We start from the raw sequence: 24,406 nt of genomic DNA, 5'->3' as shown, positions 1-24,406 counted from the left end.
TGTATAATCATAAAAAGGTGGAGTTTTAGCCAAGGTTAAAGTATTAAATGGATTATATGACCGAGACCAGTCAATATATATTATATCCAATAGGGAGATATAATTTGTTGTAGCAACATTAGAACACTGTATGGAGCCCGAGATTACCAAGAGGCTTTTCCCTCAATGTGAGGATCTGTAAAGGTAAAAAGCCATCAGATAACCAACAAAGCAATTTGTCTACTTATAAAGTATGTACATTAAGATGAGCATGGGGACAAAGGCAGAAATAAAAGACCAAAATCTATCCCAACACTCCACCTACCACGTTCGCCACAAGTAATTCCAAACCAGCCCTGTACAGATCAGTAGACAGTGGTATATGACGCTACATAAGGCCGCACCTGCACCTTTTATGTGCGTCCCTGTCAGGGAGACCACGCCGATGGCAATGCTTCTCCCACCTGGCCAGACTGTGATGCACATGCCCGCACTGCGCCAGCGCATGCGCGAATGGACGAAAGTCTGCTCACCCATAGAGCCGGCTGAAGCGGGTAGCTCACTCAGATGGAGGCACATCCGGGGTAGAGTGATCCCTGGTGTGACCTCCAAATGCAGCAGCCAGTACAACCAGTACTGGGAGGGAAATAGGGATAATCTGGGCTGCGGCTTTCCGTCTGCACATATGCCTACAAGACCTAGCATGCACAACTCCACACAGGGATGGACCTCCAGCACAACTAGAATATAACAGTTGAATAATGAAACAAACATTTGGTTTTGGAAGGCAAAAATAGGATATCTATAATACATTAACAACGAGTAAAGCCATCATTGGATGATCACAATTCAAACCCAGAAGTCATAGGACACATAAATACAAACATACAGCATGTGTGGCTAGCACTAGCCAATGACCAAACAGAGCATATAAAGTCATCTCAATGAGGCTTATTAGCCCTTTAGTGGTAGATTATAAGAGAGGCCTCTAAGACTGTATTTCATTGATACCAGGTGGATAGGTAGCGTTGAGATGCTCTATCCACAATGTTTCTTTTTGAAGTATTCGCTTATCCCAGTTACCCCCTCTGGGGTTCTGGGGAATAACCTAAAACACCAAAGAGGCGATATAGATATAGATCCAAATGCCTGCTTACAGGTGTAAGCATTTTCCCATTTGCAGAATAGTAAATGTGATCATTCAATCTTTGTCGCAGCTGTTGGATCGTCTTCCCAAAATTAAAAGACCCACATTTACAGAGCATGAGGTAGATGACCTCTAGAGTGCCACAGTCTGCCCCAGACTTGGGAGTAAAAATCTCCCCATTTGGAAGTATGAACCTGGAGCCACTGGAAATCCAGGGGCAAAAAGCACAGTGACCACATTTGAACATACCCCTAGAGTGAGGGCCTCGCTTCTGGATAAGAGCATGGTGACTGCTGGTAAGCCTGTCCCAAAGTGACGCAGCTTGTTTAAAAACTAACGAGCGAGATATGCAGGGTATGCCTGTGATGCTCTGGTGCCAAGTGAATAATGTGGCTGCTTTCTTACATGTAATGTGTCATGGAGTTCTACAGGCATAAGCAATGCGAGAAGAGACAATGTTGTCTGCGTGCAGTGTCTATCAGGAATAGATGGGCAAGTGCCCACTCACTGATGCTGTAACTGATGATGATAATGTTGCAGGCTTTGCAGGATCTCCCTCAGGGTCCTGGCTCAGGAAATGGCGTCCAAACTCCATCGCACCGCGATGCGGCCCAACTGGATATGGTGTGAATGGAGCAGTAGTGACCTCCAGGCTGCCGCCAAACAGTAGGGAGATGCTGTCAGCAGATTCCCCTTGGACACACACGTGATGATTCTTCTTTGCACAGGCCACGATACGGCCACAGCACCCTCAGACACAGAGTCCTTGTTTGCAAATCCAAGTCGGGGTCCCAAAAGAGTGATCTAGGTCTAGCACCGTTTTTATAAGCTCTCCTAACAGTCTGTTCTTCTCTCCAAGTTGGCTGGTAGTTGTAGTTCAAAACAGTCCAGCTAGAAGTAAAACCCCAGCTTCCTGAACTACACGTCCCAAGATGCTTTGCTTTGCACTTAGAGCTCTGTCACTCTACATTAAGGAAGTGACAGTACAGAGTCCAGGCCAAACACCAGGAAGAAACAGCTTCACAGCAGTGATGCTGCACAGTGTCTCCTGAACTGCAGGTAATTCCCTATATATAGTATTTGTTAATTCAGGAAAATATGTAAAACCTTGGGGGATCAGAGAGTGAAAATGCTGTTGCTGGAAGACCTCTGGGACAGTGTGGAGATCAACAAATAAAGAACACAAAGGTAAGTACCAGTAATATTATGGGGACACCTTAATGTCTGTTTCCTCCTAGTGTTAGAAATATCCATAACATAAAGCTAGCTTTGCCATGTCTATTTGTTTTATAAGAATACAGTATATACCTACTAGTATATCTATCATAGAATGGGCATTTTTAAAAGGTGAACTCCCTGACAATTGGAACAGGAAGTTCCCCAATAGGGATGCAGAGAAAAAAAAAACTGATCTGAGTCAGGTTCCTGAAGTATGAGGACTACAACTCCTGGTTTTCATTTTTAGTTTTGCTGAGCAAAATCATAAAAGATCTCTAGTCAAAAAAATGCCAAAAAAGAACTAAAAAAATATGAAATTATGTAATTGTTTAAACATATAGATGTGTTCTTTTAAGACAATCTCAGCATTTCAGAAATATATTTCGCACTGCATCTAATTACACCATTAGTGATAAGTTGTAGCTATGAAAATATCTTAAAAGTATAATATATTTTCTTTCAAAAAATACCTGTAGTCTTCTTTGCACTATAAGGCAGGGCCTTTTACAAAAGCACACACACGTAAGCCATTCATGTTGATATCTCTGTGTTCTGCTTGCACACCTGTGTTATAGCCTGCATTGAATCAATGCCAAGCGGAAGTCTTGTAAACACAAAAGATCAGAGTAGATGTCATAAAAGACATAAAATCGATTTCCTTATCGTTCCTAAGGGTAAGCATAAACTGTTGCACAGCTGAAATGTTTTCTTACAGTCTTTATGGTACTGTGCATTAACAAAAAACAACTGCAACAAATAAACAGGACCTAAAAAAATAAGTTGTACAATGGTAGATGGTAAATCCTTGGGGGATTGTTATGGCTCTTTCCTGGTTAAGAGGAGATAATCTAGCACTGGGACTACGATTCAAAGAGAATACATTCTTACATGGGCTATTGAGAGAAAGTACATATTGGATCAAAACAAGCAATCAAGAGAATGATCATTAAAAAACAGTGGTCTGACGTTTTAGATCAATATTTATTCTTCCATCAAGAAAACCCTGGATAAACTCTCTTGAAATAGCAAAAAAGGGGCTCATTCAGTTTGTTGGCATGGCAGCAGTCTAAAACCTTTAATTGTAAACGGAAACAGTCAACATCATGATGTATAGGTGGCAGTGAGTATCCCCTGTCAGTCTTGCTGCCCTATAGCCTATGTTGACTATGCAGAAATCTGATCCTTTTATTGATTATGTCATTAAACTGCAAAAAAAACCCCAGAAAATCAGAAAATGATCTAGCTACAATGGGCTATGTTATTGCCATTGATTATTTTGCTTTGACCACTCTTACTGTTGTTTTTGCTGTTCTATTGAAAAGCCTAACAGAATCTATCCCTTGAACCTTTTTTAAATGGATTATTCTAGAGCAGAAAAGCTTACTTTACGTGTGGTTGTAGAGGATGAGACTGATTTATCGAGCCCATGTACAGTTTGCACATTAAATCATTTACTGGGAAATTTAAAAAAAAAAAATTCTTTCATACTGTACATGATTGGGTAATTAAAGTGAACGTTGTTTCACTGCAAAAGTGAACATTCCACTTTTTTAGTAAATCAACCCAACAAAATAAGAACCCCCAGCCAAGATATATAAATGACAACCCTAACATGATTTTTAATTCATGTTTAATGTGAAATATGCAAGAGTGAAAAAGAAAAACAATATTATAGTTTTAACTGCCAAGCAATTTTCCTTATTTGCACACAAATTAATTTTTTAAACACTGTACACGTTTTCATTTTATTCTGCATATAATTGTTTCTGTTATTTAGCCAGGTTAGAGTAATGAAATTGAAGTTTGTACGGTACCACTGGTTAAAGGGGGATCAGAAACTCTGATTTGTATATATGTATATTGTAACGAAAAGTTTTTCTATATTCCAACAAAAAATATTTTCCATTATAAGCTAATTTGAGGTACATTATTGCACATGCATAATTAGTGCCATGTCACGTATTAATGTGTTACGTTAGAGTAGCCCATTTTAATTGCCTTCTGATTCGCCCCAAATATCCAAAAAATCACACATACAGTATCTTAAAATGTTGCCGCTACTCAGTATGGTGCATTGCCATGATTTTCAGTAGATTGCAACACTTGAGCGTTGCATTAGTGCATTTGGGTGCCACTCACAATGAAAGGCACTATATCAACCCATGTAACGTGCATGCAGTTGCTGCAATATATAGATGTATATTGGAGTGTGATGTCTTTCAGTTATTAGGGAAAGTTAGTTATTGCCTAACATACAAACAATGTAATTACAATTTATTTTAATGTGCACTTGTCTTTTTGTAGCAAACAAACAAAAAAGCAGGGAAAAGAGCAATGATGATGTACAGAGAGTAATAAAACTATAGAAACCAATCAGATTATAGTTTCTTGCTGTAAAATATGTGAATGTGAATTCTGATTAGTTGTCTTGACATTTTGTTGTGTTGAATAATCCTAATAATGCTACAAAGTAAAAAAAAAAAATATATATATATATATATATATATATATAATTTTTTTTGTAGCATTATTAGGATTATATATAAACTATATTTTCAAAAGTATTGGGATGCCTGCCTTTACATGCACTTGAACTTTAATGACATCCAAGTCTTAGTTTGTTCAATATTGAGTTGGCCCACCCTTTGCAGCTATAACAGCTTCAACTCTTCTATGAAGGCTGTTTACAAGGTTTAGGAGTATGTCTACAGCTATGTTTGACCATTCTTCCAAAAGTGCCTTTGTGAGGTCAAGCACTGATGTGGATGAGAAGGCCTGGCTTGTAGTCTCCATTCTGATTCCCAAAGGTGTTCTATTGGATTGAGGTCAGGACTCTGTGAGGCCAGTCAAGTTTCTCCACCCAAACTCACTCATTCATGTCTTTTTGGACCTTCTTCGTGCACTGGTGTGCAGTCATGTTGGAACAGGAAGGGGCATCCCCAAATTGTTCCCACAAGGTTGGGAGCATGAAATTGTGCAAAAAGTCTTGGTATGCTGATGTCTTAAGAGTTCCCTTTACTGGAACTAAGGGGCCAAGCCCAACCCCTGAAAAACAGCACCACACCATAATGCCCCCTCCACCAAATGATTTGGAAAAGTGTACAAAGCAAGGTCCATAAAGGCATTGATGAGAAAGTTTGGGGTGGAGGAACTTGACTGGCCTGCACAGAGTCCCGACCTCAACCTAATAGAACACCTTTGGGATGAATTAGAGCAGAGACTCTGAGCCAGGCTTTCTCATTCACATCAGTGCCTGACATCACAAATGTGCTTTTGGAAGAATGGTTAAACATTCCCATAGACACACTCCTAAACCTTGTGGACAACCTTCCCAGAAAAGTTTAAACGGTTATTGCAAAGGGCGGGCCAACTCAATATTAAACCCTACACCCCTAAGACTGGGGTGCCATTAAAGTTTATATGCTAATATAGTGTGTATATATATATATATATATGTATATATATATATATATATATATATTATATATATATATATATATATATATATATATATATATATATATATATATATATATATATATATATACATGCACACAGTATCTCAAAGAATTGAGTACACCCTCACATTTTTTTAAGAAAAATAATAATATCTTTTTATGTGACAACACTGAAGAAATGACACTTTGCTACAATGTAAAGTAGTGAGTGTACAGCTTGTATGACAGTGTAAATTTTCTTTTAACAAGGCAGTGGTCTTCTTGGAGGTGTTTGGGGTCATTATCATGTTGGAATACTACCCTGCCACCTAGTCTCTGAAGGGAGGGGATCATGCTCTGCTTCACTAAGCCACAGTTCATGTTGGCATTCATGGTTCCTTTAATGAACTATAGCTCCCCAGTGCGGGGCGCAAACTCATGCAGCCCCAGACCATGACACTCCCACCACCATGCTTGACTGTAGGCAAGACACACTTGTCTTTGTACTTCTCACCTGGTTGCCGCCACACACGCTTGACACCATCTGAACCAAATACGTTTTTTTTTGGTCTCATCAGACACAGGACATGGTTTCAGTAATCCATGTTCTTAGCCTGCTTGTCTTCAGCCAACTGTTTGCGGGCTTTCTTGTGCATCATCTTCAGAAGAGGCTTCAATTTTAGAAAAAAAAAAGAAGAGGCTTCCTTCTAAATTTCTCCAATTTGATGCAGTGTGAGGTGACAACTTTAACCTCTGCAGCAATACTGGCAGCACTCATACGTCTATTTCCCCAAAGACAACCTCTGGATATGACACTGAGCATGTGCACTCAACTTCTTTGTCGACCATGGTGAGGCCTGTTCTGAGTGGAACCTGTCCTGTTAAACTTCTATATGGTCTTGGCCACCATGCTGCAGCTCAGTTTCAGGGTCTAGGCAATCTTCTTATAGCATAGGCCATCTTCATGTAGAGCAACAATTCTTATTTTTAGATCCTCAGAGAGTTCTTTGCCATGAGGTGCCATGTTGAACTTCCAGTGACCGGTATGAGAGAGTGAGAGCTATAATGCCAAATTTAACACACCTGCTCCCCATTCACACCTGAGACCTTTAACACTAATGAGTCAGGTGTCACTGATTGAAGGAAAATGGCTAATTGGACCCAATTTGGACATTTTCACGTAGGGGTGTACTCCCTTTTGCTGCCAGCAGTTTAGACATTAATGGCTGTGTGTTGAGTTATTTTGAGGGGACAGCAAATTTACACTGTTATCGCCAAAGGGGTGACCACGAGCAGGAAGGACATGATAGTGTTCAATCTGAGCCAGCACCAGCTTTCCCCTGCAGAAATCAGTCTCCTTAATAGGGGTCTGTTCTTCATCCCTACAAATAAATTCAATAAATTTGATTTTGTGGTGGACCTATATAAGTTTGAGAGGAAATTCTTGTTTAAGGTGATCTATTAGGACACTCCCACAGCAACACAGCCGACTCCCTTAAGGCCACACAGCACCACTGACGCTTCGGAAATCCCTCCTTCAGTACAGACATTCTGTCAATCAGTTAAGTATGAGGTACACCACAAAAGTGCTACAATGGACATACTACCCAAATCCAATCTCACTAGGGCTGAACGTGATGCAATTAAATCTCTGACTTCAGATCAATCCATTGTGATTCACCCTGCCGACAAGGGGGTCACTATTGTCATTCAAAATTTATCAGATTAGCGACAGGAATTACTCACACAACTCCAGGACAGACACACCTACTTTGTACTTCCAAATGATCCGACTAGGCATTTCAAATGTATAGTTGATGACAAACTCCGTGAAGGCTTTTTTCATGGCTGGATCACTAAGGATGAATTGGGGTTTCTCACCACCAATTTTCCTCGGTGCCCCATTATTTACACTCTACCAAAAATACATAAAGACCCAGTTCATCCACCTGGATGTCCTATTATCTCTGCTAGGGGGTCAGTGTTACAACCTCTGGCAGTTTTTGTTGACTTTTTTTCTGCAACCCCTAGTACAAAAGTTGCCTTCATACCTGAGGGACTCCTCAATGGTTATTGACTCTTTAACCACTTAACGACCGCTCACTGTGCCTCTACTGCGGCACAGTGGCTCGTTATCGTCCAGCGACGTAGACCTACGTCGCTGGACTCCTCCCCCTGTAGGCGGCGCTCGAGCGCCGCCAGAGGCGCGCTCCCGCTGTTTTCATTCACAGCGGGAGTCGGGCCAGGGGAGGAGCGGCGGCGATCGTCGGGGAATCTAGTTTGGAGATCCGCCCGCCTGTGTAAACAGAGCGGGCGGATCTCCTAAGTGACAGGGAGTGACAGATCGGAGTGTTCAGCATAGCTGAACATCCGATCTGTCCCTCACTCACTCAGTCACCTCCCCCCACACGTCAGTAAGCACCAGGCATACATTAACCCCTCCCTCTCCAATAAAATTAACCCCTTCCCTGCCAGTGTCATTTTTACAGTAACAGTGCATATATATAGCACTGATTGCTGCAGTAATGTCACTGGTACCCCCAAAAGTGTCAAAAATGTCAGTCAAGGGTCCAATCTGTCAGCCGCAATGTCGCAGTCCCGCAAAAAAAATCGCAGATCGCCGCCATTACGCGTTAAAAAAAAACGCCAAAAATGACAGAAATCTTTCCCTTAGTTAGTAAACGCAATAACTTTTGCACAAACCAATCAAAATACGCTTATTGTGATTTTTTTTTACCAAACATAGGTAGCAGAAAACAAATTGGCCAAAAATTTTTAAAAAATTTGATTTTTACATATTTTTTGGGAGGAATTTCATATAAAAAAATGTTAAAAATATTGTTATTTTTTCAAAATAAACGCTCTTTTTTTGTTTATAGCGCAAAAAGTAAAAATCGCACAGCTGATCAAATACCACCAAAAGAAAGCTCTGTTTGTGAGAAAAAAATTACGTAAATTTCGTTTGGGTACGGTGTCGCAGGACCGCGCAATTGTCAGTTAAAGTCGCACAGTGCCGAATCACAAAAAGTGGCCTGGACGTAAGACAGCAAAATCCTCCGGTGGTAAAGTGGTTAAAACGACTGGGATCAATTCCCCCAGACTGTGTACTCACCACTTTGGATGTCAAAAGCCTGTACACAGTTATTCCACATGAAGACAGCATTGAGGTGGTACAGCAAGCATTAACCAATTCTGGTTTGGAAAGACCACCCTCCAGCTTTCTCCTTGAACAATTAAGGCTCATTTTGACACTGAATTATTTCAAATTTAAAGATACCTTTTATTTAAAATGTTCTTGGACAGCTATGGGTTCAAATATAGCACTTTATTTTGCAAATATTTTTATGTATTAATTTGAACAGGATCTTCTATTACCTTCACTGTCCCCCTATATTCTATATTACCGGCGATATATTGATGACCTGCTCCTCTTGTGGACTGGCACTACAGGGGACTTGATACAGAATTGACGCAATCAATGGGTTGCCTAATCCTGTGAAACTGACTCTGACACATTCTACCTCTGATATTAATTTCCTGGATTTAAATATCTATAAAGTTACCTCACATGACCAAACCAATCTGGGAACCCGTCTGTATTGTAAATACACAATACCCTCCTCCATGCACAGAGTGCACATCCTCCATCTTTGATAAGGGATATTCCGTTTGCACAAATGCTGAGAGTGGTTAGGCGTAACTCCAACCCTGACACTGCAGCAATACAATTGGATGACATGGTCCAGCGCTTTACAGAACGTGGGTACTCCAGGGAGGTACTCCTGAAGCATAAACAGCATGCTCTTGCTGCAGTAAGTGCCGGGTCACACTTGTGCGATGCGGGAAGGCTGCAAATTCGCAGCCTGTTCCCGCATCGCAAACGCACATCTGGCAGTTCACACTGCCATATGCGATACGAAGGGGGTGTCAATAAAATGTTAACGACACCCCCAGTTTGATCGCATATTGCAGTGCGATCTGACAGTTCGCACAGGATCGGATTGCACAAGTGTGAACCACTGTGCGATCCGATCCTGATGCGGTTGAAAAAATGCCTCATGTGCGACTTTTGTGCGGGTGCAGTGCGAATTTAGCCATACAAAGTGTATGGCTGAATTTGCACTGCACATCCGATCGCATGTAATGAAGGAGCAGTGCGGAAGTGTGTTCACGCGGAAGTGTGAACCGGCACTTACTGATACTAACAAGCCAAGGGACAAGAACATTCATACCCAAGTATTTTCTTCCCACTCAATACTCAAGTGGCAGCAGGCTGGTCAAAAATGCTGTGACTGTCCATTGGCCCATTGCTTCATTGCTTCTAGTGATGCCAATTTATTGTTGGCTGGGTCACTTCCACCGATTATGAGCTATCGAAGGGCGAGAGATCTCAAGGACTTGCTGGTCTGAACCGAACTGCCACCTGCTTCGGTCTCCCATTCCTGGCTACCACCAACCAAATTGGGCTGCTATCGCTGTCCTAACTGCAGCACATGCAGACATATGCTCGTTGGGCAATACTTTCTATACCCTCAGTCTGGCAAATGGATTTCTATTAAACATAGACTTACATGCACTTCAGAATATGTGATCTTCCTACTCCGCTGTAGGTGCAGCTTGTACTATGGGGGGAAAACCATTACTCCCTTTAGAGATCGCTTTATTAACCATCGATCAGCTATACAACAAGCCTTGTCTTCAAGATCCGCCACGCAACCGTTTGCATGTCATTTCCTTGAAATGAAGCATCCACTACCCACCCTTAAATGCATTGTGATTGATCATTTCCTTTATGGACCAGAGGTGGAGATCGCCATCGCCTGTTACAGCAACGTGAATGCCACTGGATTTATGACCTACAAACTGCGGCGCCAAAAGGCCTCAACAAACAGTTAAGTAACAATTGTTTCCTGTGATCTGACCCACCACAATATGATTCTGCACCATATGATTGACTGTCTTTTTGTTGTAACTTTTTTTGGAATATGATTGGCAGTAATGATTTCAAGGTGTGTGTGTGTGGTTGTCTCATTGGGAGTGTTTCTTGGCCCTGGGGGCCCACACACTTTGTATCCAGACTGACTTTTATACCCACTTAGAAGTTTCCCCACCTTTGCCAGTGGATCTTCCTTCCCCTTGATGGCCTCTCTGGCTGCCCTCTTACCTTTGCTTATACAAAAATCACCATCATCTACAGTTTTTACAACCATGTTCTGTTTCCTTGTTTTTGACAGCAATCCTTTGGAGATGATTGGTGGCAAGATTGCACTGTTTATGGTTAGTCCTTCAGATGCTGATTACTCTGTTGCCCCATACACAGTTCAATCTGCCTGACCTTGATCTGATATTCATCTGTGTGTATTGTGTGATTGGAAACATAGACATTCTGTCCTTTGACACTGCCCTTCTTACATGAGTGTATGTACTGTTGATTGTCTGTGATTATTCTCTTAATGTAAATTTATTATGTGACAGTATCCTTTTTTGCAGACATTTTCTGCTCTCCTTTATCTTGGCTCTCACACTATGTTTCCAACCAGTTCTTCCTGCTTGTTATCCACTCTGGAGCTGCAACTCCAGCCATGGGTTTAACCCCCTCTCTCTCCTGTGATCTCCTTCTGGTGGCACCTGCTACAGGTCCGTGGAGTTTCTTCCTTATCTATTTTCTTTGCGACCAGTGGGATTACTCTGCTATGGGTGTTGGCACCTTCGGTGCTCTCCCTGTTCTGATCTCAAATTGTTTTTAATTTATCACTTATCTGTTTATTTTCACTTTCAGCACATTTATTTGGTGACTTTACACTGTGTTCATGTCTGTTGTTATACCTGGCACCTAATCTACATTCCTGGTGCTGCAGGCTTCTCTGCAGCGCCCCCTTGTATTTTTTCCCATACACATTACATGTTCACAATGCTCCCCCAGTCCAGCTCTGCCTTAACATGGAAGGCCATAGATAACACAATATAATGTCATGCTGTTTTGTCTTTGCTGCCTGGTTTTTGGTCTCTTTTTTTTTTTTCTGTTTTGCAGGTACGTTTGTTGTTGTTTTTTGTTCTCCCAAATCTGGACATTTTTCCCATGATTGTTTTTAGCTGGAACTTTGTACTTGTTGATGGGTTCAAATGTGGCACCTTCTTTTGCACATGTGAGTAATAATGATGGGAGGGGTTTTAGGGAATATATGTTGTGTTGCTTCACTTGTTTATTATCCTGAGGAAGATGAGCTTGTGCCTTGTTGAAAGAGAGATTCAAAATTGTCATTGTGCATTCACCTTTCAAGACCTGCGAGTGCCGCTCTCCTTTTTGGTTTATATGCGCTGCAGTCTCTTACTATGCACCCGGGCCCATTTTTATCCCTGATCTGTGTGTGGTGGCAGCCATTGGATTATATATATATATATATATATATATATATATATATATATATATATATATATATAATTTTTTTTTTTTTTGTATACTTTTAAATGTAATAGGAAAATAGAAAATTTGTGCTGAGAGAAATCCTTAGGGCTCTTTCACACGGTCCGCTCCGTAGTAGCTGTCATCCGCGATCCCTGCTGAGCCGGGCGGATGACAGCTCCGTCTCTGCTTGCAGAGCGGAGAGGGAGGTGTCTCAGCACCCGCTGCCCTCTATGGGGGATCGGATGAGAGCGGACCGCTTGTCCGCTGTCATCAGATCCGCTCCGATTACTGACACCCGCTGCCCCATAGAGCTGCATGGAGGATCCGATCAGATCCGCCTAAAAAACTGACAGGCGGATCTGATTGGACCGCCGGTGTGAAAGAGCCCTTTGGCTGCAGTTACTAAACTCCTTCCTGAAAGTCATACTAATTCTCTGAATTAATTATATTCTCCAATATGGACCTGGAGAAAGGACTGAGCATATACAGTATGTCAGAAGTTTATATTTGTGTGCTTGTTCTAGTCAGTGATTCAGAAAGTCAGTTAAGTCTTAATTTCAGCTTTTCTTTAAGCACTTCGCATCCTTTGGCCCCTTTCCCACCAGCAGACCGATCGGGTCCACGTGTCCATTTTTCAGGCGGACCCGATCAGACCACCCATTGTTCTCTATGGGGTGACGTATGTCAGGGGACATGTGTTTGCTGTCCCTCACCGGCATCCTATCCGGTCTGCTAAGAACAGGCTGATCGTGATATGTTCACCATCTTTTTGGCGGATCAGATGACAATTAGATGGAAACAAACATGCAGTCCATTTCCATCAGACTGCCCCAAAGAGAACAGCGGGCTGTGTCCGTGTCCACTCTGGATAGCGGAGAGGACACAGACCTGTCATCTGCTTGCTCAGAGGGGATCAGTGGGCCGATTTCCTGGTGAGCAGACAGATCCACTTGGATGGATTCGGCCCCAGGTGAAAGGGGCCTTAAACCATTTAAAACAAACTCATGGCCACAAGCTTGGTGTCATTTTTTTTTTTTCCAGACAAAAATCAGCTGTTAAGTAAAATTGATCACCTTTTCAGTAGTTTGAGCATCAGAGCACACCCCCCCCCCGTCTGCTCTTTATTAGTTGCATTGGATGACAGGGTAGACATCAGGGGTCTAATAAGTCCCTGATGTCTACATAAAGAAGACCTGTCATCTGCCCATACTATCATACAGCGGGCTTGTTAGCAATACGAATAAAGTTCTATTAAATCCAAAAATTAAAATGTATAAAACTGCAGCTCACCAATACTTAGATGTGTTTGTTTTCCCTATAAGCCCAGATTGACACTGGTGTGACTGCAGACATTGCATATGTTTTGCACCGCATTCCAGTGCACATCACATGCAATGTCGGTGCGGTATGATTTCAGCCATACAATTTGTATGGCTGAGATCGCATCGCATTCACACCAAAATGGAGCAGGACCCTTTTTTTTACCTGAACCACATCGCATGGGTGTGTATACCCATGCTATGCGATTCTGGTAATCACACTGCGTTTTGTGATCTGTTATGGGGTGTTGTTAAGATAACAAGCAGATCACATAGACACTGTGCGATTGCAATGCGATGCAGAAAACCCACAGGATTTGTTGCATTTCCCACATCGTATAAGTGTGAACCGAGCCTAAAGGCCCATACTTTCTATTAGAAAATCAAAGGAAAATTTTGTCCGACCTGCCGATTTTTGGATCGTTAGTATGGTGTTCTCAACAGCCGATTATGAATTTTGGTATGACAAAAACTGAATGTGCAGGCTATAAAATTTTTATTGTATGTAAACACAATGTCCAATTTTCATTTAATTAGTATTACAAAAAAAATTGTAAGAGCAAGACTACGCATGCTTGGAAACAAAAGAATACATACAAAACCATTCAACGCACGACATCACTTCTGAAGTTGAATTCTGTCATACGAGAATTTTCGTATGAAAGTAACCTGTTTACTTCCCATATGAGACTAGCATGCAACAAAAAACGGACGAACATTTGTCTGATAATCTGATCGTGTGATCGAGGCTTTAGTCTTTTCCCTTTATTTTCACCTGATGATCTGGCCAGGAAGTATGTTTATTTGTTGGTTAAATCCATAAATCTGCTAGTTTAACACTACTCTCCCCCCAGAGTGACAATGCTGTTGTCCAAAGGTGTCTGCTTTACTAATTCATCCAGAATGCGGACGCCCTGAAACAGGATGTGTGTAACTGGCAAGATCATCAGGTGAATCACACATGTGAGGTTTCACTGCTAATGTCTGAGTGAGAGCAATAATTCATGGTTACCTCTAAAGCTGGATACACACTATACAACCTTTGTTGTTGTTTGATTTCCTTTATATTTACCTTCAACTATGTAGTGCAAGGGTTTGTCTGATTGCATACACATTGAAAGTGTTTAGGTTTGACTTCATATTCTATGGTTATGGTAAATCTAAAGGGAAAAAAATCTATAGAAATTTGCATAGTGTATATCCAGCTTAAACTGATAACTTGTAAAAACTTTTAAAGTGTCACCTATTTTAGGTACTATCTCTTCATGACATTTTGTGAGCGCACACATTTTACAAAAATAAATGGTCATTATATTGTGTTTTTGTGGCCCAAATCATTTTATTGTATTTTTTCTTAAATACATGCATTTGACTATATTTGCAAACCGCTTTGCAAATATTGTGTGGCATAAAACATTGCAACTGTTGCAATTTTATTCTACAGGGCCTTTACTTTATGAAAATATATAACACTTTTTAGGGAATTTAAGTAATTTCCATTTAAAAATACTGATCTTAGCATGTGTGTAAAAAAAAAAAAAAAAAAAAAAAATTACCCAGGGCACATAGTGGTAGAAGGGTAAAGTGTAGTCTGTGGTGGATTTGGCCTCTCAGGGTCATGGGCCCTCATCCACAGGAATTAACCACCTAAAGCCCAGAGCAATTGATTTTAACTACTTGTCGGCCACCCACAATACATTTACTGCAGGCGGGTGGCAGCTCTAGGCTGGCGGGTACGTTGCTGCTTACTTCTTGATTTTCAGATGCACTGCTTGCATCCCCTGCTTTTCTGTTCTTCAATTCGCCACAGCATGAGTCTATCTGCAGGTTACAGCCAATAATTCTGGCTCTATACCTGCTGATCGGCTGTGGCCAATCACTGCACAGACCTCACCTGTGCTGCTCCTCCCCTCCTCTTCATTATAGGGAATCTCAACCCCTCCCACTGTTCTTAGATAGGGAACGAGAGCAGAGGTAGACCATGTGACTGCACACTGCCGTTAATATAGACCAAAAATAGAGAGGTTAAAAGGATTTATTGGATGTGTCTTTACAACCACTTAAAAGGATAAGTTTACCTTAAATAAATAAATGCACATCTTTTTGCAGGTGAGGCCCCTTTCACACTTGTACGATCCTAAAGTCACACGACTTGAAGCAACGTCTGTGTAATCTTGAGGTCTATGGACCTCAAGTCCTATCAAAGTCAGACAAAAGTAGTGCAGGGACTACTACCTTGAAGTCTCACAGATATGATTGAAAATCATCGGGTACGACTTCCAGGCGACTTTGCAGTCCCATATCACAGAACAAGTCACACAAGTGTGAAAGGGGCCTAAAAGGTTTTATTTGGAGCCTGTGAAGCATTGCAGGACTCCTGCAGACTTTTCAGTGTATCTGTCTGCTTATACCTCATACTGCCAGGCAGATACGCACTGACAGGAAAAAACCATGAACTAAAAACCATGAACTATCAATGCCATGGTAGTTCATTGAGAAGTACAAGCTGAGAGCTGCAAAGGCTGTTGGTGCCTGTAGTTTCCCATTCACGGAACTCTATAAAGGAATGACGGCGCCCCACACAGATGCATTTTTCATTTAAGGCAGTGGAGAGGGCAACAGCTGTAGGAGTAAGAACATGTTACCACCACCACACTATCACAGTCACACTATAAGTCGCTGATCACCGCTGTTACTAGTATAGTGTCTGTATGGAACAGTATCTTGAAGTGCAGTGTCAGTATAATTTTTCTGGTCACTGCCACCTCTGATACATTGCCTGCAAAACTACAGTTTTAGCAAGATCAGGCCTGATCTCTGCTCGCACTAGCAGTCCCTGATTGCTAGCAAGGAGTTCTTGTCCCATATTTGCCTGTGAGTACCTGAAGTCAGTGCCCAAAATGTCCAAACAAAGGTGCACTAGTGAGAAGGCATACAGGATTCTGAGTATGACAGATGAGTGAAGGGGAGTGTCAGCATCAGGCTTTCTTCTGCAGGGGAATAGCAGGAAGAAACTTCTTCTTTGTCTGAATTTTCTGAAATGAATATCCAGCGTCCCTTACAAGACCCCCCTTGCGGCTCAACCCTGCCCATCTGACCTCCAATCAGGTAAGAACTATGCCTCTTCCCCACTAAACCATCATAGCTAACCTTTCTCTGACCTGTTCCTCCCGTTACCGTTCATTCTCTCTTCTGGGTCACGCTTTATCCCTCCATTTACAGCCCAGCTCGGGGTTTAGGTAAAAACAGCCAACTTAAAACACTTCTTGACTTTTTTTTACCTATTTTTCAAAAGACTTCTATAATTTGATCGTGGACCAAAGAAGTTTTTATGTCCAACAGTAAATCCCTGCCAACCCAAATGCATACCTTGCTAGGCAATTTAAGTGGAAACCTATAACGGTTTCCAAATGTGAAACTTTTTTGGGCCTAGCCCTTAACATGGGAATTACAAAAAAGAAGGAACTGAGGTCATATTGGTCCACAGACATGATTCATCATATGCCCATGTTATCTTCTGCAATGGGCAGGCAGAGATATGAGGCAATAATGCATTTTATGCAGTTCAGAGACAAAACCCTCTGTCTTCCCTGGGGTGACCCTGACTTTACTCGGCTTCACAAAATTGGGCCCCTCATAAATGACCTGCCCCAGAAATTTTCACATGTGTATAGGTCCCAACAAAACGTCTGCATAGATGAGTCTATCACATACTTGATGGTAGAGCCAGGCATGCAGAAGAAGGCCTCTCTTACAGCTCCGGCTGAGGGATCACTGGCAGTGGCCATGGGAGTGCAGTGAGGTATGAGTGCCTGTAGTGTGTCCAGCAGACTGCACAGATAAAGAGCAGGTGCTTGCCAGGAACAGGTCAGATGACCAACTCAGCGGATGGCAGCAGGAACAGCAGTACCAGGACTTGGCAGACAGCAGTCTGGCAGTTGCTTTGCTGGCAGGTAACTGGTCACAGGTACAAGGTAGACAAGGGCCAGGTAAATAATGTATGGAGCAGAGCAGATAGGTAACAGGATACATAGTCAAATGAGCCAGGTCAGCAACAGATGGTCAGGTGCAGGCATGGACAGCAGGCAGGAGAATGGTCAGGTACAGGCAAAGGTCAGCAACGCTGAAGAAGGCAAATGAGCAAGATGCAAGCATAATTCAAAGTCAGGCCAAGGTCAGGACAGGTTGCATTCAAGCGAGGTCAGGACGAGATGGGTCAATAACAGAAATGAAGTACAGTAACGAGCACAGGAATACAGGAAGAGCTGCAGATCAGACAGAAACCTACTAGTGTAGCTGCTGCCCTTACATAGGCCACTGGGCACTAGTATTAGTAGTGAATGCGCACACGCCTATGAATGCACATATGCGCATGCCTATACGCCTGCAAGATGAGCACCCACAGGGCCATGCTTGCACACTTGTGTGCACCTCGGAGCTTCAGTTGCACTAGTCCCTTTTACATTTTTTACATTTTACTGGCAGGCTTGCAATCAAGCAATATCTCCCAGCAAGCACGCCAGATATGGGGTCAAAATGTATAAGCTCTGAGAGAGCCAACAGCCTTATCATACAGATTTAGAATTTATGAGGGAAAAGACAATCAAGTGGAGCCCGTCGGAGGCATGGCTTGATGGTGGACCGATTGGCAGCTTGATTCAGAGGCTCTAGCTTCCTCAGCTATCCAACAAGTTTTCCTGCAGTCAACTTTCCTCTAATTTGCCCAGTACCTTCCCTATAACCGTGGGCACCAGGTAGCAATTCCATTTATGATCAAAATCGGGCATACCACGGCTCCCTCAATGGCAGAGAAGATGGCTTGCTTCCATAGGCAAGCTGGTGCAGATCTTCCCACTCTGGTTCTCTCTCAGACTGACCCCTCTATGCTGGAGAGTGTTCCTCTCCCACCCCTTTCTGTGATTCTACAATTGGTCACTCCTGCTCTTCTGAGTTCTACACCCAACTTTGATACTAAGGGAGACTTTGATCAGCAGCCTGCTGAACCTACTTTCAGAACTTGCAGGCCAAACATGACTTTAAGGCTACTCTGACTAATCAAATTGAAACCATCTAGATTGGCTTTTCACTGTTCAAGCAAAATGTACGGACCCTGCGGGAGAGAAATGGAGCAGTTGAGGAACTAATTATCTCCTTGTAAGACACCTTGCACCCCCGGTTTGCTACAGTTCATTCAGCCTCAGATGAAATGGCAGCTCTTCAAGCTAAAAGGCAGGGAAGAAAGACAAATCACCGCTCAAGGCTGTCAGCTGAACAAGGGATCCAGGGTGAATTATAGGTATCTTAAACTACTGTGTGCTCACCAAAGGTCCGCAGCCTTAGAAAGTCCATGTATAAAGAGAAAAAAAGTGGCACCTCCAGTAGTAGAAAGACGATTTATTGCAGAGTCAAAGGTCCAACATCAAAACACAGGACAGACTGGATCAGCAGACGCATTTCACACCATGTGCTTAATCATTGATTAAGCACATCATTGATTTTGATGTTGGACCTTTGACTCAGCAATAAATCGTCTTTCTACTACTGGAGGTGCTGCTTTTTTTTTCTTTATACATCGCTCTTCAAGCTAAACCTAGATGATTTGGAAAATCACTCTGGTCGCAATACCCTTCCCTTTGTGGGCTTTTTGAAACACTCAGAGGGGGCACATCCAGAGCACTTTCCTTATACCTGACTTCAAGAGGTGCTTAGGGCTGACTCCATACCTACTACTTTTGTTTTCGAGCGTGCCCATCACACAGCCCCGCTCCTCCCTCCATCCCTTCATTGCGCTCCTCTCCACACTCCATCATCACGCAGATACCTAACTTCTAAGGCAAAGTGACCATCCTTCCCCTGGCAAGAGCAAAACAGTCACTCGGTTATAAAGATAATGCCATCTCTATTTATCCGGATTTCTCGGCAGAGGTGCAGTGCCAGCGGGCTCCTTCACAGCCTTAGAGCTCAAGGCCCTCCATATGCAATGCTGTTTCCAGCTAAGCTGTGCATCATTCAGGATGGAAAAGCTATTTTTTTTCACTAATCTGAAAGAAGCCATCTCCTGGATGGATGGTCGTTTTGGGCAACTCCTAGACAACAACGCACTTGATCTTCTGATTACTTGTTCCCTGTTATTCTTTGGTACCTTTCCTGGCTAAGTGCCTGTATTTTGGAGCACTCCTCTTTATTCTGAGCTACCTGGGCTCTTCTGCATTAGAGATGGCCTTGCAGTTTGCCCGGCGGTCGGTTCGTGGCAAATTTTGCTTGTTAGCTACCTGCCAATTTTGCAAACACATGGCGTTGTTCGCGGCGGCCATATTAGTTTACATTGGGGAGAACTTTGACCCATGACACAGCCGTCAGGTGGAATGGGACAGCCAATTGAAACATTTCAGCACATGGACATGCCCCCTACCTTATAAATAGACCAGAGCAGGTGGCCATTTCACATTCTACTTTTTGTCAGCGTAGGGGAGAGGTCTGCTGCATCAGGGAGAGATTGCCAGACACAAATAGCTCTGTTAAGATCCACAAAAGTCTTTTTCAGGGCTGGTATTTCGATATAGGTCTACTACAGTCTCTTTTCAGTTTAGGGACAGGTATCCAGTCTGTTCTTTAGGGACAGTTAGAGATCGGCAATGACACAAATCGCTCTGTTAATGTCCACAAAAGTCATTTAAAGGGCTGCAATTTTTTTGGTATTGGTGTGCAGTTTCTGTTCAGTTTAGGGACAGGTATCCAGTGTGCTCTAGGGACAGATCTGCAGTGACACAAATCACTCTGTTAATGTCCACAAAAGTAATTTAAAGGGCTGGAATTTTTTTTGGTATTGGTGTGCAGTGCACTATATAGGGGTGTAATCCACGGTATAATATACTTTGTAATATAGAAAGCATGTTATAGTGGATTTGTATTGTGCACTGTGCAGCATTGTGACTGGTGTGGTTAGCGTTGCTGCAGCAATACTAAAAACAGTTACAAAAGCACTTTTAATGTATTATAACTAGTGTTGAGCGAACACGGACTGTATTATTCGGGTCCGTACCGGATAATTGGATTTTTGTTACCCGGACACGGACCCGAAAACTTTACTGTATGTTTGGGTTGAAAATCCGTGTTCGGTAATTTTATTTCCTGTTTTGTATGTTATGGCGTGCTTTTAATGGCGGGCTTTCAACAGCCAATCAACAAGCGTTTAACTGGTGTGCCATAGAAGCCATCACAGCCATGCCTACTAATGGCATGGCTGTGATTGGCCAGCTGAAGCATGTGACCCAGGTCTTTAATAAGCTCGAGACACAGCGCACTGTGCGTCAGTCTGCTGTAGTGTAGGGAGAGAGCACACATAACGGTGCTGGCTGCTGCTGATTAGGGACAGACAGGGAAAAACAACATTGTGCCCGAAAAGAATGCAGGGACAGGTCGGAGTGTAGGCAGGGAAAGATATTTGAGCATTTAAGGGACAGGCTGGAGAGAGTAGGCAGGGAGAGATTAGGAGACACAGGACAGAACAATCGTCCATTAGCGATCTACATCGATTTTGCTGTGTGGGGGGTGGTGCAGTGAACAATCTTTTTGCCCTCACTTGAGCCCACTGAAGAGGGAGAAAAAAATATATTTTTATCAGTCTCTTGTGTGTAGCGTCTGTTGTGTGCAGCGTTTTTTTTTTTTCCCTTCATAGCCTGCTGCTGACCGTGACATAAGACACTGCTGTGTTCACATGTGCTATTGAAAAATAACCAATTTTATATACTTTTCTCTATTCCGCTATTCAATATACACCCTTTTGGGGTAAAAAAAAAATTAAATTGCGGCATAGTCTGTATCGGTACTTGTGAGATACACCTTTCAAATTTTTGGGGTGCATCTTCCACCGCCGAGGATTGCAGGGCACTTCAGTTTGCCTCCTGTTCCGAACTCCTCCTACTCCTCTTCCTCATCCTCATCCTGCCTTTAGGGTACAAAAAATTGTAATCGGGGGCTAGTCTGTGTTTGTACGTGTGAGATACACCGTTTTATAAAAAATTTTTCTATTCCGCTATTCAATCTACACCCTTTTGGGTTGAAAAAATTAAATTGCGGCATACTTTGCATATTTGACTGTCAGATACACCCATTGTATTTGTATACTATTTTTCTATTCCGCTATTTAATAAACACCCTTTTGGGGTAAAAAAAATTAAATTGCGGCATAGTTTGCATATTTGACTGTGAGATACACTCGTGCGCTACTGTTGTTGTTTTGTTCCACTATTCAACAAACAACTTTCTAGGGCAAGATCATAAATTACAGAAATATGAGGAGAACGTCAAATAGGGGCCGTGGCCTGGGTCGTGGTGCTGCTGGTAGAGCTCCTGTTGCAAGGAGAGGACGTGGTCAATCTGTGCCAGCTACACGCACAAGTGAAACACCTTCCTCAAGTGTGAGTAGGCGACAGAACCTGCAGCAGTATTTGGTAGGGCATCATGCGCCTCTACAAGTGTTGAGGCAAGAACAAGTACAGGCGATAGTAGATTGGGTTGCTGACAGTGCCTCCAGTTCCTTCACATTGTCTCCCACCCAGTCTACTGCAGAAAGGTCACAGTTGGCACCTGCAGCTGATGCCCAACCGTCTTTTACCTCCCCCCCTTGCAAATCAGGCAAGCAGTCGGAGCCCCAAGTCATGCAGCAGTCTCTTCTTTTTGATGACTCTGTCAGCAGGGTTTCCCAGGGCCATCCACCTAGCCCTGCCCCAGAAGTGGAAGATATTGAGTGCAGCGATGCCCAACCACTTATTTCTCAAGATGAGTACATGGAAGGACCATCGCAGCACGTCTCCGATGATGACGAAACGCAGGTGCCAACTGCTGCGGCACTCAGAATTGTGGAGACCGACAAGGAGGGCAGGGGTGAAGACTGGGTGGAAGATGATGTGGAGGACGATGAGGTCCTCGACCCCACATGGAATGGAGGTCATGCAGGTGACCTGAGTAGTTTGGAGGAAGAGGCAGTGGTCGCACAGCAGCCACCAGCACAGCAGAAGAGGGAGCAGGGTGCAGAAGCGGAGCAGTCGTGCCCTAGACAATACGCCTGCTACTGCCCAACGCAGCAAGGGACCGAGCGCACCAAAGCCAGCTCAAAGGAGTTCTCTAGCGTGGAAGTTCTTCAGACAATGTGCTGATGACAGGACACGAGTGGTTTGCACCCTGTGCAATCAGAGCCTGAAGCGAGGCATAAACCTTCTCAACCTGAGCACAACCTGCATGATCAGGCATCTTAAGTGCAAAGCACGAGCTGCAGTGGAGTAGACACCTTCAAAACCAAGAAAGGTCTCTGGCTCCTCCTGCTTCCTCTTCTGCTGCAGTCTCGGCCTCTTCATCCACCTCTGTAGTGATACCGGCACCTGCCACCCCGCAAACAGAGGATCTGTCAGCAACACCACCACCTGGGTCACCAACCATCTCCACAATGTCCCGTGGAAGCGTTCAGCTTTCCATCTCCCAAACACTTCAGAGGAAGTACCCCCCTACCCACCCGCGATCCCTGGCCCTGAATGCCAGCATTTCAAAATTATTGGCCTTTGAAATGCTGTCATACCGTCTGGTGGAGACGCACAGTCTTAAAAGCCTTATGTCGGTGGCTGTCCCACAGTACATCGTGCCCAGCCGCCACTACTTTTCCAGGCAAGCCATCCCTTCCCTGCACAACCAAGTGGGGGAAAAAATCAGGTGTGCACTGCGCAACACCATCTGTGCCAAGGTCCACCTAACTACGATACGTGGACCAGTAAGCACGGTCAGGGGCGTTATATCTCCCTAATGGCACACTGGGTAAATGCAGTGGCGGATGGGCCTGAGGCGGATAGCAATTTGGCACATGTCCTTCCACCACCGAGGATTGCAGGGCGCTTCAGTTTGCCTCCTGTTCCTAACTCCTCCTCCTCCTCCGCTTCCTCATCCTCTACCTCCTCCTCATCCCGTCAGCGTAACACCTTCACCACCAACTTCAGCACAGCCAGGGGTAAACGACAGCAGGCAGTTTTAAAACTTGCCTGTCTGGGGGGAAAAAACACACACCGCGCAGGAGTTGTGGAGGAGCATGGAACAGCAGACAAATGAGTGGTTGCTGCCAGCGAGCCTCAAGCCTGGCCTGGTGGTGTGCGATAACGGGCGAAATCTCATAGCAGCTCTGGGCCTAGCCGGTTTGACGCACATCCCTTGCCTGGCGCATGTGCTGAATTTCGTGGTGCAGAGGTTCCTTAAAAATTACCCCGATATGTCAGAGCTGCTGCAGAAAGTGCGGGCCGTCTGTGCGCACTTTCGGAGTTCTCACCCTGCTGCTGCTCGCCTGTCAGCGCTGCAGCGTAACTTTGGCCTTCCCGCTCACCGCCTCATATGTGACGTGCCCACAAGGTGGAACTCCACCTTGCACATGCTGGAAAGACTGTGCGAGCAGCAGCAGGCCATAGTGGAGTTTCAGCTGCAGCACGCACGCGTGAGTCGCTCTGCGGAACAGCACCACTTCACCACCAATAACTGGGCCTCCGTGCGAGACCTGTGTGCCTTGTTGCGCTGTTTTGAGTACTCCACCAACAAGGCGACTCCAGACGCAACCTCCACACGCCCCCTGGAAGTAGCCGGCCTTTCTGTGATATATTGTATGCTGCTCGGGAAACCTGCGGGACGCCGCGCTTTTACCCTATGTTCAGCTTGTTCGATATGCCTGTTATCATCTGTAAATATGTGAGTAATTTTCTTTAATAAATATTGCCTAAGTTTTTACGGGATCATGCTATGGGCTTCTGTTTCTTCTCCACATATTCATTTATGGTTGATGGAGCTTACTAAGGAGTACTAAGCCTGACATTCCCTAATTACATTGATTCCACCACCTGTCTGGAGAGGCGGTCCCTCTTATCTGGAA

The sequence above is a fragment of the Pelophylax lessonae genome (genome assembly GCF_965119305.1).
Source record: "Pelophylax lessonae genome assembly, chromosome: 3".
NCBI classification, from domain to species: Eukaryota; Metazoa; Chordata; class Amphibia; order Anura; family Ranidae; genus Pelophylax; species Pelophylax lessonae.
Note: the sequence above shows the minus strand (reverse complement) of the source record.